General features: G+C 41.8%; 1 protein-coding gene across 3 annotated transcripts in view; it reads right to left on the bottom strand.

Moving 5' to 3' along the window:
- The window catches only part of PKIB (cAMP-dependent protein kinase inhibitor beta), a 105,494-nt gene extending 87,339 nt beyond the window's left edge, over nt 1–18,155 (bottom strand). The window contains exon 1 of one of the 3 annotated variants that reach the window (XM_044757434.2): nt 17,828–18,155. The gene's annotated coding sequence lies outside the window, so the exon portion shown is untranslated. The remainder of the gene's footprint in view (nt 1–17,827) is intronic. The other 2 variants (XM_070496610.1, XM_070496611.1) reach the window with 2 other exon arrangements.
- Nucleotides 18,156–18,591: the final 436 nt, after the last annotated feature.

Here is an 18,591-nt window from a genome sequence, read left to right as displayed (position 1 = left end):
TTCAAATTATACTACAAAGCCATAGTAACCAAAACAGCATGGTACTGGCACAAAAACAGACACACAGATCAATGGAACAAAATTGAGAGCCCAGAAGTAAACCCACACGTTTATGGACAGCTAATATTTGACAAGGGAGCCAAGAGCATACGATGGAGAAAGGAGAGTCTCTTCAATAAATGGTGTTGGGAAAACTGGACAGCCACATGCAAAAGAATGAAAGTAGACCATTCCCTTACACCATGCACAAAAATCAACTCAAAATGGATTAAAGACTTGAATGTAAGACCCGAAACTATGAGACTTCTAGAAGAAAACATAGGCAGTACGCTCTATGACATTGGTCTTAGCAGCATATTTTCAAGTCCCATGTCTGATTGGGCAAGGGAAACAAAAGAAAAAATGAACAAATGGGACTACATCAAACTAAAAAGCTTCTGCACAGAAAAGGAAACCATCAACAAAACGAAAAGACAAGCTAACAATTGGGAGAAGATATTTGCAAACCATATAAGAGATAAGGGGTTAATATCCAAAACATACAAAGAACTCATACAGCTCAACAACAAAAAACCCAACAATCCAATTAGAAAATGGGTAAAAGAGGAGAAGATCCAAGATGGCGCCGTGAGTAGTCCTCTTTGTCTCTCGCCCTTCGAGTCTACAATTATTTGGACATGTATCGCTTGACAAAGGATATCCAGACAGCATCTCAGGACGTCTGAGACACCCACGCGACTATACATCGGAAGGCGGATGGACTTTCCTCCAGGAGGATGTGGAAATAGGTGAAAACTCTCCGACCCCGACGGGCAGCCTAGTACCCGCAAGCGGCTTTCTTCCAACGGACGCCCCCAGAGGACCTACACACATCTAGGGCAGGAGCGAGAACACAACAGAGGAGGGACGGTGGAAACAGGTGACCAGAACCCTACCTAAACCCCCCGCAATTACTCCTAAACGCAGAGGGAAACTTTGGAGTGGCACACCTGAGCCCGCGGGGAGAGTCTCTCCCCGCCATTGGCGGGGAGACCCAGCCTAGTGCTCGGGGCGCCCGGAGGGTCCCAGAGAGAGACACGGAGGGCACGGAGGTCTCCCAGCTGCCGTTGCCCGCCCCGTGGGACTAGGGATTGCCGGAGATCTCAGAGAGGACCGGGGCTGGGGGAACTTTCAAAGGCCGGTTCTGCGACCCGGAGGGGAAGCGCCGGAGCTCCGCCCGGGCACCAGACAAAACTCTGTGTCTGCCGTTAGCAGAGGGGCCACGCTGAGCATTCACGGCTCCGGGAGAGGCCCGGAGAGAATCGCAGAGGGCGGGGCGACCCCCAGCTGCCGTTGCCCGCCCCGTGGGGCTAGGGATTGCCAGAGATCTCGGAGAGGACCGGGGCGGGGGGAACTTTCAAAGGCCGGTTCTGCGACCCGGAGGGGAAGCGCCGGAGTTCCGCCAGGCAGCAGACAAAACTCTCTGTCTGCTGTTAGCAGAGGGGCCACGCTGAGCATTCACGGCTCCGGGAGAGGCCCGGAGAGAATCCCAGAGGGCGGGGCGACCCCCTAGCTGCCGTTGCCCGCCCCGTGAGGCTAGGGATTGCCGGAGATCTCAGAGAGGACTGGGGCTGGAGAGAGTTCCAGAGACCCAGCTTAGTAGCCTAGGGGGAAAGCCTACAGGCTCACAGCAGCCTTAGGGAAAGCCTCTGCACAGCACCAGTAGAAGGCACCCAGCCGCCAGCCACAAGGCTGGAAGACCCCAGGGCAAAAGCAGCATAGCTAGGTGTACTAACCACAGACTGTAGAAGATGCCAATAGCTCTCCTGCGACCCATAGAGGACAAGTGAGATTTGGTGGGTGCCGACAGCAACGGAGCGACAAATATAAGTGATCCCACCCCTGGCCGCTGGAAAAGCCCATAACACCGTTGCAGACCCCAAGGAGAGAGCACATCTAGGTGGGCTGCAACAGTAGGCACCTGCAGCCTGAAACCCCCCTGTGACGGCCCCCACGGCAGAGGAGGGAATCCAAAGGGCCACTGTGGCTACGAAGAGGGGCCCAGGCCCAGTTAGCAACTACGGACAGGGTTCCTGGTTGGTGAAGTATAAACAGCTGCTCCCCCCACCGCAGCAGCTGAAACAAGTGAAAGGAGCAACTAAACTCTATCTCCATGCGGAGGCACAAATCAACAACATCAAGCAATATGAAAAAATACATTAAATCTCCAGAACAGAAAGAAAGTAACAAATACACAGAAAACAATCCCAAAGAAAATGAGATATATAACCTAAATGATGATGACTTCAAAACAGCCATCATTAAGATTCTCAATGAGTTAAGAGAGAACTCTGACCGACAACTCAACGAGTTCAGGAGCTATGTCACAAAAGAGTTTGATACGATAAAGAAGAACCAAACAGAAATATTGGAAATGAAGAACACAATAGAGGAGATTAAGAAAAATCTAGATGCTCTGAACAGTAGGGCCGATAATATGGAGGAAAGAATTAGCAATTTGGAAGATGGCAATATAGAATTGTTGCAGGCAGAGGAGGAGAGAGAAGCAAGACTTAAAAGAAATGAAGAAACTCTCCGAGAATTATCAGACACAATTAGGAGATGCAACGTAAGGATTATAGGTATACCAGAGGGAGAAGAGAAGGAGAAAGGGGCAGAAAACCTATTCAAAGAAATAATGGCTGAGAACTTCCCAAATCTGGTGAGGGAGATGGATCTTCAGGTGACAGAAGCCAATAGATCTCCAAACTTTATCAATGCAAGAAGACCAACTCCACGGCATATAGTAGTGAAGCTAGCAAAAGTCAACGACAAGGAGAAAATATTAAGGACAGCCAGGCAAAAGAAACTAACCTACAAAGGAACCCCCATCAGGCTATCAGCAGATTTCTCAGCAGAAACTTTACAGGCTAGAAGAGAGTGGAATGATATATTCAAAAATCTGAAGGACAAAAATCTACAGCTGAGAATTCTCTACCCAGCGAAAATATCCTTCAAATACGATGGAGAAATAAAAACTTTCCCAGATAAACAAAAATTAAGGGAGTTCATTGCCACAAAACCTCCTCTTCAGGAAATCCTCAGGAAAACCCTCATTCCTGAAAAATCCAAAAAAGGAAAGGGGCTACAAAACCAAGAGCAGAGGAGATAAGTAGAAGGACAACAACAGAGAGTAGCAGCTCTACATCAGAACAGATTAAACCATGGGATGAGAAACAAAGGAAACTGAAGAAAACCGGAAAACAAGACACAAAATGGGAGTGGTAGGCCCCCACGTCTCAATAATCACTCTAAATGTAAATGGATTGAACTCCCCAATCAAAAGACACAGAGTGGCAGGATGGATCAAAGAACAAGATCCAACAATATGCTGCCTCCAGGAAACACACCTCTGCCCCAAAGACAAACACAGACTCAGAGTCAAGGGATGGAGAACAATACTCCAAGCTAATAATGAACAAAAGAAAGCAGGTGTCGCTATACTAATATCAGACAAGGTAGATTTCAAAGCAAAACAGATAAAGAAAGATAAAGAGGGACAGTATATAATGATAAAAGGGACTCTCCACCAAGAAGACATAACACTTATAAATATATACGCACCCAACACAGGAGCACCAAAATTTGTAAAGAAACTCTTAATAGAACTAAAAGAAGACATCAACAACAATACAATAATAGTAGGGGACCTCAACACACCATTAACACCAATGGACAGAACATCCAGACAGAAAATCAACAAGGAAATAATAGAATTAAATGAAAAATTAGACCAGATGGACTTAATAGATATATATAGAACACTTCATCCAAAAACAGCAGGTTACACATTCTTCTCAAGTGCACATGGAACATTCTCAAGGATTGACCATATTTTGGGAACCAAAGCAAACATCAATAAATACAAGAGAGTTGAAATAATATCAAGCATCTTTTCTGATCATAACGCTATTAAACTAGAAATCAACTACAAGAAAAAAGCAGAGAAAGGTGCAAAAATGTGGAGACTAAACAACACGCTTCTCAACAAACAATGGATCATTGAAGAAATTAAAGAAGAAATCAAATATTATCTGGAGACAAATGAAAATGAGAACACGACATACCAAATCATTTGGGATGCAGCAAAAGCAGTCCTAAGAGGGAAATTCATTGCAATACAGGCTCACCTCACTAAACAAGAAAAAGCTCACGTAAGCAACCTCAAACGACACCTAACAGAACTAGAAAAAGAAGAACAAACAAAGCCCAGAGTCAGTAGAAGGAGGGAAATAATAAAAATAAGAGCAGAAATAAACGATATTGAAACAAAAAAGACAATAGAAAGGATCAATGAAACAAAGAGTTGGTTCTTCGAAAGAATTAACAAAATTGACAAACCCCTAGCCAGACTCACCAAGAAAAGAAGAGAGAAATCGCAAATTAATAAAATCAGGAATGACAGAGGAGAAATCACAACAGATACCAATGAAATACAAGAGATCATAAGAGAATACTATGAAAAACTATATGCCATCAAATTGAACAACCTGGAAGAAATGGACAAATTCCTAGACTCCTACAATCTCCCCAAACTGAATCAGGAAGAAATGGAGAATCTGAATAGACCAATCACAAATAAGGAAATAGAAACGGTAATCAAAAACCTCCCCAAAAACAAGAGTCCAGGACCAGACGGCTTCTCTGGAGAATTCTACCAAACATTCAAAGAAGACTTAATACCTATTCTCCTCAAACTGTTCCAGAAAATTGAGAAAGATGGAGAACTCCCTAACACATTCTATGAAGCCAACATCACTCTGATCCCCAAACCTGACAAGGACAACACAAAGAAGGAGAACTACAGGCCGATATCACTGATGAACATAGATGCAAAAATCTTCAACAAAATTTTGGCAAACCGATTACAGCAATACATCAAAAAGATTATACACCATGATCAAGTGGGATTTATACCAGGGACACAGGGATGGTTCAACATCCGCAAGTCAATCAACGTGATACACTACATCAACAAAATGAAAAACAAAAACCACATGATCATCTCAATAGATGCAGAGAAAGCATTCGACAAGATCCAACACCCATTTATGATAAAAACCCTCAGTAAAATGGGTATAGAAGGAAAGTACCTCAACATAATAAAGGCCATATATGATAGACCCACAGCCAACATCATACTCAATGGACAAAAGCTGAAAGCCATCCCTCTGAGGACAGGAACAAGACAAGGGTGCCCACTTTCACCACTCCTATTCAACATAGTACTGGAGGTGCTGGCCAGAGCAATTCGGCAGGAAAAAGAAATAAAAGGAATCCAAATAGGTAACGAAGAAGTAAAACTCTCGTTGTTTGCAGACGACATGATCCTATACATAGAAAACCCCAAAGAATCCACAAAAAAACTATTAGAAATAATCAACAACTACAGCAAAGTAGCAGGGTATAAAATTAACGTGCATAAATCAGTAGCATTTCTATACACTAACAATAAACTAACAGAAAAAGAACTCAAGAACTCTATCCCATTCACAATCGCAACGAAAAGAATAAAATACCTTGGGATAAACTTAACCAAGGAAGTGAAGGATCTATACAATGAAAACTACAAGACTTTCTTGAAAGAAATAGGCGATGACATAAAGAGATGGAAAAACATTCCTTGCACATGGATTGGAAGAATAAACATAGTTAAAATGTCCATACTACCTAAAGCAATATACAGATTCAATGCTATCCCAATCAGAATCCCAAGAACATTCTTCACAGAAATTGAACAAACAATCCTAAAATTCATATGGGGCAACAAAAGACCGCGAATTGCTAAAGCAATCCTGAGCAAGAAAAACAAAGCCGGCGGAATCACAATCCCCGATTTCAAAACATACTACAAAGCTACAGTGGTCAAAACAGCATGGTACTGGTACAAAAACAGGTCCACAGATCAATGGAACAGAATTGAAAGCCCAGAGATAAAACCACACATCTATGGACAGCTAATCTTCGACAAAGGAGCAGAGGGCCTACAATGGAGAAAAGAAAGTCTCTTCAACAAATGGTGCTGGGAAAACTGGACAGCCACATGCAAAAGATTGAAAATTGACCATTCTTTTTCACCACACACCAAAATAAACTCAAAATGGATCAAAGACCTAAAGATTAGGCCTGAGACAATAAGTCTTTTGGAAGAGAATATAGGCAGTACACTCTTTGACATCAGTTTCAAAAGAATCTTTTCGGACACTGTAACTCCTCAGTTGAGGGAAACAATAGAAAGAATAAACAAATGGGACTTCATCAGACTAAAGAGCTTCTTCAAGGCATGGGAAAACAGAATTGAAACAAAAAAACAGCTCACTAATTGGGAAAAAATATTTACAAGCCACTTATCCGACAAAGGGTTAATCTCCATAATATACAAAGAACTCACACTGCTTAACAACAAAAAAACAAACAACCCGATCAAAAAATGGGCAGAGGACATGAACAGACATTTCTCAAAAGAAGATATGAATATGGCCAATAGACACATGAAAAGATGTTCATCATCGCTAATCATCAGGGAAATGCAAATCAAAACTACACTAAGATATCACCTTACCCCCGTTAGATTGGCAAAAACATCCAAAACCAAGAACAACAAATGTTGGAGAGGTTGTGGAGAAAGAGGAACCCTCATACACTGTTGGTGGGAATGCAAACTGGTACAGCCACTATGGAAAACAGTATGGAGATTTCTCAAAAAGTTAAAAATAGAAATACCCTATGACCCAGCCATCCCATTACTGGGTATCTATCCTAAGAACCTGATATCAGATATCTCAAGAGTCTGTTGCACCCCTATGTTCATCGCAGCATTATTTACAATAGCCAAGACGTGGAACCAGCCTACATGCCCAGAAACTGATGATTGGATAAAGAAGATGTGGTATATATACACAATGGAATACTACTCAGCCAAAAAAAAAAGACGAAATTGGCCCATTCACAACAACATGGATGGACCTCGAGGGCATTATGTTAAGCGAAATAAGTCAGTCAGAGAAAGACGAACTCTATATGACTCCACTCATAGGTGGAAATTAGTATATTGAGAAGGAGATCTGATCGGTGGTTACCAGGGAAAAGGGGGGGTGGGGGGAGGGTACGGAGGGGGAAGTGGTGTACCCACAACATGACTAACAAAAATGTACAACTGAAATCTCACAAGGTTGTAATCTATCATAACATTAATAAAAAAAAAAAAAGAAAAGAAAATGGGTAAAAGATCTGAACATAGATTTCTCCAAAGAAGACATACAGATGGCCAACAGGCATATGAAAAGATGCTCAACAGGCATATGAAAAGATGCTCAACATCATTAGCTATCAGGGAAATGCAAATCAAAACTACAATGAGGTATCACCTCACTCCGGTCAGAATGGCTATAATTAACAAGGCAGGAAATGACAAATGTTGGAGAGGGTGTGGAGAGAAGGGAACGTTGTTCACTGCTGGTGGCAGTGCAAACTGGTGCAGCCACTATGGAAAGCAGTTTGAAGTATCCTCAGAAAATTAAGGATAGATCTACCATATGATCCAGCTATTCCACTGCTGGGTATTTATCCAAAGAACTTGAAAACACAAAGGCATAAAGATACTTGCACCCCTATGTTCACTGCGGCATTATACACAATAGCCAAGACATGGAAGCAACCTAGGTGCCCATCAAGGGACGAATGGATAAAGAAGATGTGGTATTTATACACGATGGACTACTACTCAGCCATAAGAAATGATGAAATCCGGCCATTTGTGACAACATGGATGGACCTTGAGGGTATTATGCTGAGTGAAATAAGTCAGAGGGAGAAAGTCAAATACCACATGATCTCACTCATAAGTAGAAGATAAAAATGACAAAAAAAAAAAAACCACATAGCATTGGAGATTGGACTGGTGGTTACCTTTGGGGAAGGGGGGAGGGGGTAGGGCAAAAGGGGTGATTAGTGTCACATGTGAGGGGATGCACTATAATTAGTGTTCGGGTGGTGAACATGATGTAACGTATACAGAATTCAAAATATGATGTACATCCGAAAAAAAATTTAAAAAAAAAAATTGAGGGAACTATGTGGGAGGGAATATGTGTGAACTCTGCACAACTTGCTCATTTTTCTGTATATCTAAAACTTCTGAAAAATAAAGTTTATTCATAATAACAAAAAAAAATACTCCTATTCAGTCAAAATTAATTTCATAAAACCTTTGCACTAATGATGTTGGCAGGCTTAATTAGAGCCTGTTTATGCCTCTGTTTTCTTTTTAACCTGTTTGTCCTCAGTTCAGAGGATAGTGATAACTTTGCCTGCCAAATATCCGTTTCCCCTTTGAGGAGCGTTCCCTCCTACCTCATTCCACGCGATTCAGTTGTTTCCAAGAATGAAGCTGAGACCCAGACCTTACAAATCAGAGCTCCAAATGCCCCTAGTCACAGTGATTGGTGCAGAAGTGGCATGTGACTCAAACCTGCCCCAGCAGGCTTATTACATTTTTCCAACCCAGCAAACACTTAAAGAGTGGGTTTATGAGCAAGTTAGTCCATCCTAGGACTGGTGCCAAAGCTACTAAGTAAAGACACTTTTTTCTCTTTGAATTTAAACTTGAGACGTTAGGCCCAGAGCTGTTGACAGTTATTTTTTCTTAGAATGAAGCCAAGTTGAAGGAGAGTAGAGCCAAAAGTAGAAGGAAATTGGCTCCTAACAAAATAATTTGACCTCTAGGTCAAGCTATGACTGAAATCTGGATTACGTAAATCTGATAAATTCTCTCTTTCTCTTTAAGGCAATTTGACATGGATTTTTCTATCATGGGCAACTGTAACATTCCTAATGCACTTAGTTACCCGAGTTTCTCAACACACAAGAGATTAAAAGGATCATACAGAAAACAGGAAGAGTAAGAGCTATCACATACTTCAGATGAAATAATAGCTTGTAGCTTGAAAGTGAAGATGAAAACAGGTGATGTGTAAAAAGCAAATAAGGAATTTCAAAATTTTCAAAGGTGTGGAGTCTTTATGTCAAGGACTTACTCCACATAGCATTCTGGAAATCCCCTCAGTCCCAGGAAAACCAGGATAGTTGGTCGAGCTATTTGAGAATATACATATCTCTGCAGTGATTTGCATAAACAAGAAGATAAAGGGTCATTAGGTCATGGAGGACTCAAAGCAAATGGCGATGAGACTCTGAGGTTGCTGTGGTTGTTGGGGAGGGGGGTAAGGGACTAGCCGGAAGTACAAAGAATTCTTAGGTTCTCCATTGACTTGCGCTGACAAAAACATGAAATCCACTGAGAAACATCTTAATTCAAACACTAAGAACACAGAGAATGAAAATAGATGGGTTAAAGAATCAGCCCTCCCAATGAAGGCAAAGGACAAGCGTAGTGTGAATCTTTGGATTGGCATAAAAAAAGGATATACGATGCTATGCCCAGAGAGTTTCTGAATTTGAGAGTTTAGGAAGAAACAATTCATATGATGACAAGTACAGGGTGTGGCCACAGAAGTGGTTAGGTGAGAACAGATAAAAGAGAAGATTACTGCTTGAGTTGTGGAGGTCAAAAACTGAGAGGTTGTGGTGTTGGATGCAGACATGAAGTCACCCAGACTGAGGACAAGAGAAATGTGGAAGAAAATGACTGTACACCAGTTGCTGGAGTTCAGTGAAGGAGAAATTTGTCCAGATGACAGGCAGATGATAGGAATGAGCAATGATAAAGGACAGTACAGGCAGATGGCTCAAAAGAACAAGGCTAAGTCTAAGAGGGTGGAGAAATAATGGTCTAGAGGTAGGATATGGCATATGGAGGGCATGTGACTCACCTCCCTACCCTGAGATTGAGGGTCTTCAATAGAAAGGGCTCAAGGAGAAGTGAGATGCCCAGGAGAGAGTCGAGTTTCAGGGCTAGGGAAAAGAGTGAAGGTTAAGAGGAGTTTATTGTTATTGAACAGGTGTTCCAGAGGGCATAATGGAATGGTTTAGAAGGAAGAATAAAAAGCAGAGGCCAGGTCAGGGAGAGGCAGCACAAAGCATAATAAAGTCTCAAAGCAGAGAGGAAAAATGAGTAGACAAATGATAAAAACAGAGATTTGGAACATTAGAAAACTATCTGTTTTGCAGGGCTAAAATAATTATATGTTCCCAAACTGGCAATGTGGGAATTTAGGAAGAAAGAGCATCTGTGATGTGGGACATGAATTCCTTTGCCTTCTGGGGTGAGGTGGTGAGTACAGATGTGGATCAAGGTAGCTTAGGAAGATAACTGAAGAGCCTAGAGTCATGTGCAGGAATGGCAGGCAGGAAAGCATGTGGGTGGAAAGTATGTGGGACTTCACAATGGGCAGGACAGCTATAAGAGGAGGGCTCCAAGCAGGTACAGTGGTGAGGAGGCACGGATGCTATTTCTAATCAGCAGGGGAAGAATCAGTTACAGAACAAATGGATTTGAGACAAGACCAGCCATTAAAAAATAATCATAATCAAGTTAGACTCCCTACTTCGTTCCCTATTAAAATAACTTCCAAAGGATTAAATATTTAAATTTTTAAAAAAGAAATCAAAAGTACTATAAAAAAATGCAGGGGAATATTTTTACAAGTGGGAAAGTCCTTCTCAAGCTTAATAAAATGAGAAACTATGCGAGAAGAAATTGATAGCTTTGACATCATAAAATTTAAGTTTTTTCCACAAAGCAATACACCCTAACTAGAGTTGATACCCTTATGAGTAAAAAATTCTTGCAAACAAAGAAAGGATTGAAAAATAGGCAAAGAATATAAAAAGGCAATTCATAAAAATGATCCAAAATATCCAATAAACATATTGGCTAACTAAAATTACTGAGCCTCACTAGCAGTCAAAGAAAAAGAAATATGAGCTATTTTTTCCTTCTGATTTTTAAATTTCAAATTTTTGAAACAGTGTTGATATGTGAGTAGAATGTTGAGTATAAATTGCTATAGGCTTTCTGAAAAGGATATTAGCAAAATGTATCAAAAAATCTTTTAAAAAGTGAATATCCTCTGACTTGGCAATTCTATGTCTAGAAATTTATTTAAAGGAATTAATGATACAGGTGTGTACAATGTTATAAAGATTATGAACAGCGGGGGCCGGCCCCATGGCCGAGTGGTTAAGTTCGAGCACTCAGCTTCGGTGGCCCAGGGTTTCGCCGGTTCGGATCCTGGGCATGGACCTAGTACACAGAAAACAGAGCCACAAGACCAACTCCACAAGACGGAGAATAAAGGAAATATGTGAAAGTACCTAGTTGGGGGTCTGGCCTGTTGTTCAGTAAATAGTAGTTTCCCTTCTTTTAACATGTACTACTATCAATTTTATGGAAAGGAAAAATAACTACTGTGCCTTAGAAAAAATTTCAAGCTTCTATTACATATTGAAAAGTAAAATATATGTTTAAGCCCTCTACCTTTACCCTAATCCCATTTCCTCCTTTGGAACTCAGCTCCATGAATTATCTTTTCTGTACCTTCAGCCTCTCCCACACTAATGAGTCCTTCATAACATCTAAGGAGAGAACCAAGGCTCTCCTTGGAACATTAACTAAAAATTAATTTGACTCTGTGTCCTGACATGCCCTCCCTCCTTCCCCTGCCCCAAACTTTTTTTCTATCTTTAAGCTATAATCATCCTGGGATAAGCGCTCAACACTGGCTGATCCTATTTCATTACTTCCCATTTCTTACCCAACACAATCTGGCTTCTACCTCCCAATCGTAAACCCATTACTCTCACTTTCCACTTGTCAAACCAAAAGTCCTTTCAAACTCTTCTTCTGCTAGGTCTTCTGATCACTATGACCTATTGATCATGCCACACATTTTGAAGATCTATATAGCCGTGTTGCTATGACAATGCCCTTTCCGGCTTCTCTTCTTGAGCTCCCAGGGCAAATCGCTTCCCAGGTTTCCACTTTCTCCCATTTCCCTTCTCATTCTATGTGCTTGCCATAGGAGGTCTCATCATTATATTTACCTCCTAGAAGCCAAGATCAACTAAATCCATGCCTGCTGAACTTGTTATACAATAGCCTCTTGGATATCTTCACTTCTGATTCATCTTTTACTCATTATCTTCCCCGAGACATGCTAGTTTCCTAGGGCTACCATAACAAATTGCCACAAACCAAGTGCTTTAAAATGACAGGAACTTATTCTCACACAGTTCAGGAGGCCAGCGATTCAAAATCAAGGTGTCAGCAGGGTTAGTTGCTTCTTGGGGACTCATAAGGAAAATCTGTTCCACATCTCTCTTCTTGCTTCTGGTGGTGGCTGGCAAATCTTGGAATCCCTTGCAGTTCCGTAACTCCAATCACTGCCTCTATCATCATGTGTTTTCTTCCCTCTATGTGTCTCTATCTCTGTGTCTCTTCTCTTCTTATAAGGGCAGCAGTTGTATTGGGATAAGGGCCAACCCTATTCCAATATGTCCTCATGTTAACCAATTACCACTACAATGACCCTATTTCTAAAAAAGGGTCACATTCTAGGAAGTGCATGAAATTTGAGACATTATCCAACCCAATAAACCCACCAAATGTGCCGTCATTCTTGTATTTCCATCTATGTAAATAGTGCCAGGCCTCAACCTCAAGCGAAGACTCTAGAAGCACTCTTCATTCCCACTTCTCCTTAACTGCAAATCCCAATTATCATCAAGACTGATCATTTTTAGTTCCTGATATTTCTAGACTTTGAATACTCTTGTTTATCTCTAATTCTTCATCCCTAATCCCTGACTCATTCTTTAGCATCCTTGCTCGGACTACCACAAGTCTGTCTAACACCCCTCAAATCCAAAGTCCTCACAGCTACAAGAGTATACACAGATACATACACTCAACTTCATGGCATGTTAGAGAGATGTAGAGTTGTTTTTTATTTTTTGGCTTTCTAACTTTTCACAGTAGTGAAAAATGCTTCTTTACTGCAATACACACAATTATGACAGACATCTTTCTTCAGGGGTGGAGGAACTGAGAGGCAGAGTGGTTTCTGTGGAAGCCCTGGCCTTTGTAACATCTGCTTTTGGCCCGATAGACTCTTTACAAACCTTCAGAATGTGACAAAATCCATCATATCTATGAGCTGGCTTTTTATTAGGAAAAATAAAAGATTTCAAGACCTCTTTGGGAAAGGCAAAAAAGAGGGACTTATTTCAGTGTTTTGAGATTTATTATTATACCTGGCTCCAGAGGCATATGATAGAAGTACTTATTCTAATTTTTAAAATAAACAAACATAATAAACCAACGCAATTGCATGAGTAGTAAGCCATCCTTGCTTACACACATACACACACACACACACACACACACAGACTGATTTTAAGAACAGTATTTTCTTCTAAGACATATTAGCCCAGTCCATAGAGATTAGTCTAGAAGTAAATCATTTCGTGATCATTTAAATATAAGCATGCTTGGGCAGACTGTTCCTGTCTTCTGTGGCTTTATTCCTGAAACTGTCACACTGGACCTCAGTTTCCTCCTTTACTTCACTCAAAAAGCCTACAGTTAACCGTGTAAATTTCCACACTCCCAAATGGGACTTTTTTCATCAGCATAGATTTTAGGGCTTAGAAGGAAGTAGAGGGTGCGGAAGGGAGAATCTCAGAGGCAGAGGAAGGCATTTAGCTCCATTAATATTGTCTGTAAATGCTTCTGCTGCTGCTCCCCAGACAAGTGTTCAAGCTATCTTGGCTCCAGACTACATAATCTTAAAGTGTTCATTCCCTGGGCCCTCTTTCCAGTCTAAAAAATCCTATTCTCACTGATCCAGGATTCTAGGTGAGATTACCTCCTCCTGTTCAGAAATATATGCAAATCTGAATTGTTCTATTATTTAGACAGCTCTGAACTTCTCCAATCAAGCACCAAATTCTTGGACACCATCACATTTAAGAATAGGAGTGACTGAAGGACACAGATCCACTCTGCTCTACAAAGTCCTGAGCGTGGGCACTCTACCTGGGCAGACGTCCAAAACTGCTATTTGCAACGAGGCTGGAATGAAAAGTGTATCTCACTTGAGTAAAAAGTGGACTATCTAGGGGCCAGCCTGATGGCATAGTGGTTGAGTCCATGCACTCTGCCTTGGTGGCCCAGGGTTCACAAGTTCAATCCCTGGTGCAGACCTACCCTCTGCTCATGGGGCTGAGCTGTGGCGGCATCCCACATGCAAAATAGAAGAAAATAGGCACAGATGTTAGCTCAGGGCCAATCTTCCTCACACAAAAAAACAAGAAAGCAGACTATCTATTTGATTTCTCAAAATCAAAATCAATTGTACTTCCAACAAAAAGAAAAAATAGTAATAACCATTTTTGTTTTCATGAGTATCTTCAAATGCTTAACCTAGACTTCTTCACTTGTAATGTCACTAACTGATAATGACTTATAAAAAGTACATAGAGCATATTAATATGAAAATTTCTGAGACCAACAGGACTCAGAAGAGCATGTACTAATGGCAGAAGTTTTAAAACAGGAAGATAAGAGCCCTGGATTTATCTCTAATATGTGATTTTTTTTTTTTTTTTATGAGGAAGATAGGTCCTGAGCTAACATCTGTGCCAATCATCCTCTATCTTATGAGAGACGCTGCCACAGCATGGTTTGACGGTGGTGCTAATTCTTCCCCGGGATGTGAACACACAAACCTTGGGCCTCCGAAGTGGAGTGCACAAACTTAACTGCTAAGCCACAAGACTGGGCCCCTTAATACATGATTTTTGTACATTTAAATAACTTAATCTTGAGCCTTAGATCTCTACATCTAATAATAGAACATGTTTAATTAATATTGAAAAGAATTATGTGGCATCACGATTAAGGAAGCTTACTTTATCATAGCATTTATAGGTTTTCTGTTTTTTTGGTATTTAGAAAGGAATGATTTTTTTCTAACTCAGTTAAAATCTTGTGTTGAAGGAATGGAAAACCACTGAATTTACCATCAAGCCGTTCAAGTCTAAGTCTCTTCAACAACTTAAAATACAATTTTCAAATCATCTTCTCTCTCATTTTCAATGGATATTAAAGGAAATTTAATCTTGATTAAGCCTAATTTATTCTCATTTAGCATTAAAAAAAGACATTGGGAGGACAGACGGATAAGCAGAAAGAAGAGGATTTTTAGGGCAGTGGAAATATTCTGTATGACATTATAATGATGGATACATGTCATTATACATTTGTCCAAATCCATAGAATGTACAAGAGTGAACCTTAAAATCTGGACTTTGGGTGATTATGACGTGTCAATGTAGGTTCATCTATTGTAACAAATGGACCACTCTGGGGAGTGACGTTGATAATGAGGCAGGCTATGCATGTGTGGGGACAGGAGTATATCAGAAATCTCTGTACCTTCCTTTCAATTTTTCTGTGAATCTAAAACCACTCCAAAAATGATCTTTAAAAATATTTTATTACTTCTGAGAAATATTACATTTTTTTCAAAATTCTTTACTATATTTGAGCTCTAAATTTGAAAGGAAGCAAAATGTTTCTTCTCCCAACCTTCTCTCTACTATGTATCAAATCATATACAATCCAGTAAGGAACATTTATTTCTCCAGAATTTTCTACATTTGTAAATATATAACTTCTACATAAAAGTCATTCTATAGTGTAGTTAAAAAGGTAGACATAAGCTTATCATACAACCCAGCAATTCCATTGCTAGACATCTACCAAAGAGAAATAAAAACACATGTACTCACAAAGACTTGCATGTGAATGTTCTTAACATCACACCTCATAATGGCCAAGACTGAAAACAACCCAAATGTCCATCCTCTGGTGAATGGAGAGACAGAATGTGGTACAACCACATAAGGAAAACTGCTCAACAATAAAGAGGAATGAAGTGCTGATACACGTTACAACATGGATGAATCTCAAAAACATTATGCTAAGTTAAAGAAGCCATAAACAGAAGATCACACACTGTATGATTCCATTTATATGAAATGTCCAGAAAAGGCAACTCTGTAGGGAGAAAGTAAATTAGTGGCTGCCCGAAGCTGCGAATAAGAATAGGGATTAACTATAAATGGGCATGAGGGATCTTTTTGGGGTGATGAAAATGTTCTAAAACCAACTCATTGTGATGGTTTTACAACTTGGTAAAATTTCTCTAAAAGTCATTGAAAGGGATAAATTTCTAGAAATCTAAATTTCTAGTTTAAAATTGACTAAAAAGAAGAAAAATTCTCTAACAAAAGACAAATTTGACACATTTTTAAATATTCTGCATAAGCTATTCCATTAGCCTTTGATATTTTGTTGAAGAAAGTTGCGGTAAAAATAAGACTAAAAAGTCAATTACTAAAAACTTTTTTAATAGATATACTTCCCTTCAAAACTGAATCATTTGATCTTCCAAAACATCTTTTTTAGAAAATATACGCCCTTGAGATAGTATCAGTAAAGGAGCATTGACCAGCATGGGTTATAGTAACAGGAAACAAAAAAGGTTTTCAAAACACTGTTCTAACAAACCTTGATCCAGGACCTACCCCATTACACCATTTCCTCTGAGATTTATGGCCATCAGATTTCTTCTTAATAATCCAAATTCTGAGCTCTATGAGTATTAAATCCAAGAAGGAATTTTATTCATGGCAATGGCAATAAAAAGAAAGGCATCTTGTGAAGAGAGAATGCCGACAGTTGGATTTTGAATTTACATGTACACAGAGAAATGCAATACTCGGAGTAATTCTAATCCAACACTTTTTCCAGTATCCAAACCAATAATATGAGTGTTTTAGTTTTTGATTTTTTCCTTGGTGAATGTTTAAGTATCATCGGCCTCGAATCTCCACTTGCCAGTCCTGCACAGACTCTAATAGTACCACCTGCAGTTTTTGGTTTTCAGTTTAGATTTCGCCGTGTGCCCCGCTGATGCCCTGCGCTTTTCCAAAGGAGCCGATTTCGGCTGCGTTCCCTGGGATGAACTCTACGAAGACTTGGCCTCTGTCTTAGCCTCACTGGGCGGCGACCTGCCACCGGGGCAGCTGGTATAGCAGGGTCGTCTCCTCCAGAAGGTGCTCCCTCGGGGGTTGCAGCAGCAGCCGCAGCAGCTTCCAGAACCCACGCCCCCAACGCCCTCCATCCCCTCAGCCTTGTGACCACGTAACACTCTGGTCCTCCCTGGCTCCCGGCCAGAGTCCTAGGCTCAGAGGAAATCCAAGAGCTGCAGGGGACACTTGGGATCATCTGGGCTAATTACCTCCAAATTTTATCAAAGAATGGACGGAGACTGGCGAAGTGAAGTGACTTGGCTGAAGCCACACAGTTCGACTCTGGCAGAGCCGCTTAGAACTCGGGTCTCTGCTGACCGGTGGCCGCGAGCGGCTACCTGGGACTCAGAACGCGCAGCCCAGGGAAAACGACGTGGCATCCCCGGCGGGAGAGGCGAAGGGCTCAGCAAGTTATGACAGGAAGACACCAAGGTCCACGTTCAGGGTGTAATAGGCAAAAAGCAGGTGACCGGAACTCTCTGGTTACGCCTGGTGACCTGAGCGCCCTCTTGTATCTAAAAGTACCCTCGTTCGCTTGTTAATGATGTGCTCGCCCTGGCAAAGGGGCATCTGCTTTGAGTTGCCCCCGCGCTTGTGCAGACGGGATGGAAAATGGGAAAGTTGCAGTTCTATAGCCTCGCTCGCTCTGTCTCCCCGACTCCCCAAGCCCTTTCCCTCCAGCCTCGCACCAGCGACACCCACTCCCGCTGCCCCTCCGCCAGCTACGTACCAGCCGCGCGCAGAGCCGCCCGCCGCGCCCGGGCCGGGTCCCCTCGCGCTCGGGCTCGCCCAGCCGCTCGGTGGCCGGGGCAGTGCCGCGGGCTCTAGCTCGCTGCCGCCTCTACCGTCCGCCGGGATGCGGCCGCGTCTGAGAGGCTGGGCTGGGGCGCAGCCAGGCGGTGGCGGCGACTCCGGGGGCGGAGGGAGCGGCCGCGGGGAGCCGCCCCGAGCGCAGAGCGTGGCTCCCGGGCCGTGTCCAGCCTTCGGGGCAGCCCAGGCCGCCGCCGAGCTCCCAGGGCAAGAGCAACGGTGGCTCTTCCCTGCGGGCGCCGGGGACAGGACTCTTGTTCCTGTGTGCGTGTTAACAGACAACTAATCTGAGATCATCACAGAATGCGTATCCTCCCCCGCCCCCTGCCCCTAGGTGACTGTTCAGCTTCTAAGAATTAGATTGATGTGACTGCTACAACTTGTTGGTCCCACGCGTTTGTGAGCGCCCGGAGGGTTTGTGCTCCAAGTGTCAGGAGATTGCCCTTTCACGTAATCGTGGCTGCTTGCAGAAGGCACAAATGTGCATAGTTTTCTTATCTGCACCAGGAAGCTGGGTCTTCCTTAACAGATTATTTTAACAGATTGGAAAGCAACGTACAAAGCGGACAACTTTGGGGTTAAGAAAAGTAGAAAATAATGTATATCAAGCTTCACTTTCAGGTTCTTGCTAAGGAAAATGAGGTCCTTACTATGACAGTCCCATTGTGTTTTAAACAATTAAAC

This window comes from Equus asinus, chromosome 24, assembly GCF_041296235.1.
Source record: "Equus asinus isolate D_3611 breed Donkey chromosome 24, EquAss-T2T_v2, whole genome shotgun sequence".
NCBI lineage: Eukaryota > Metazoa > Chordata > Mammalia > Perissodactyla > Equidae > Equus > Equus asinus.
This window is presented reverse-complemented; position numbering and strand designations above follow the sequence as displayed.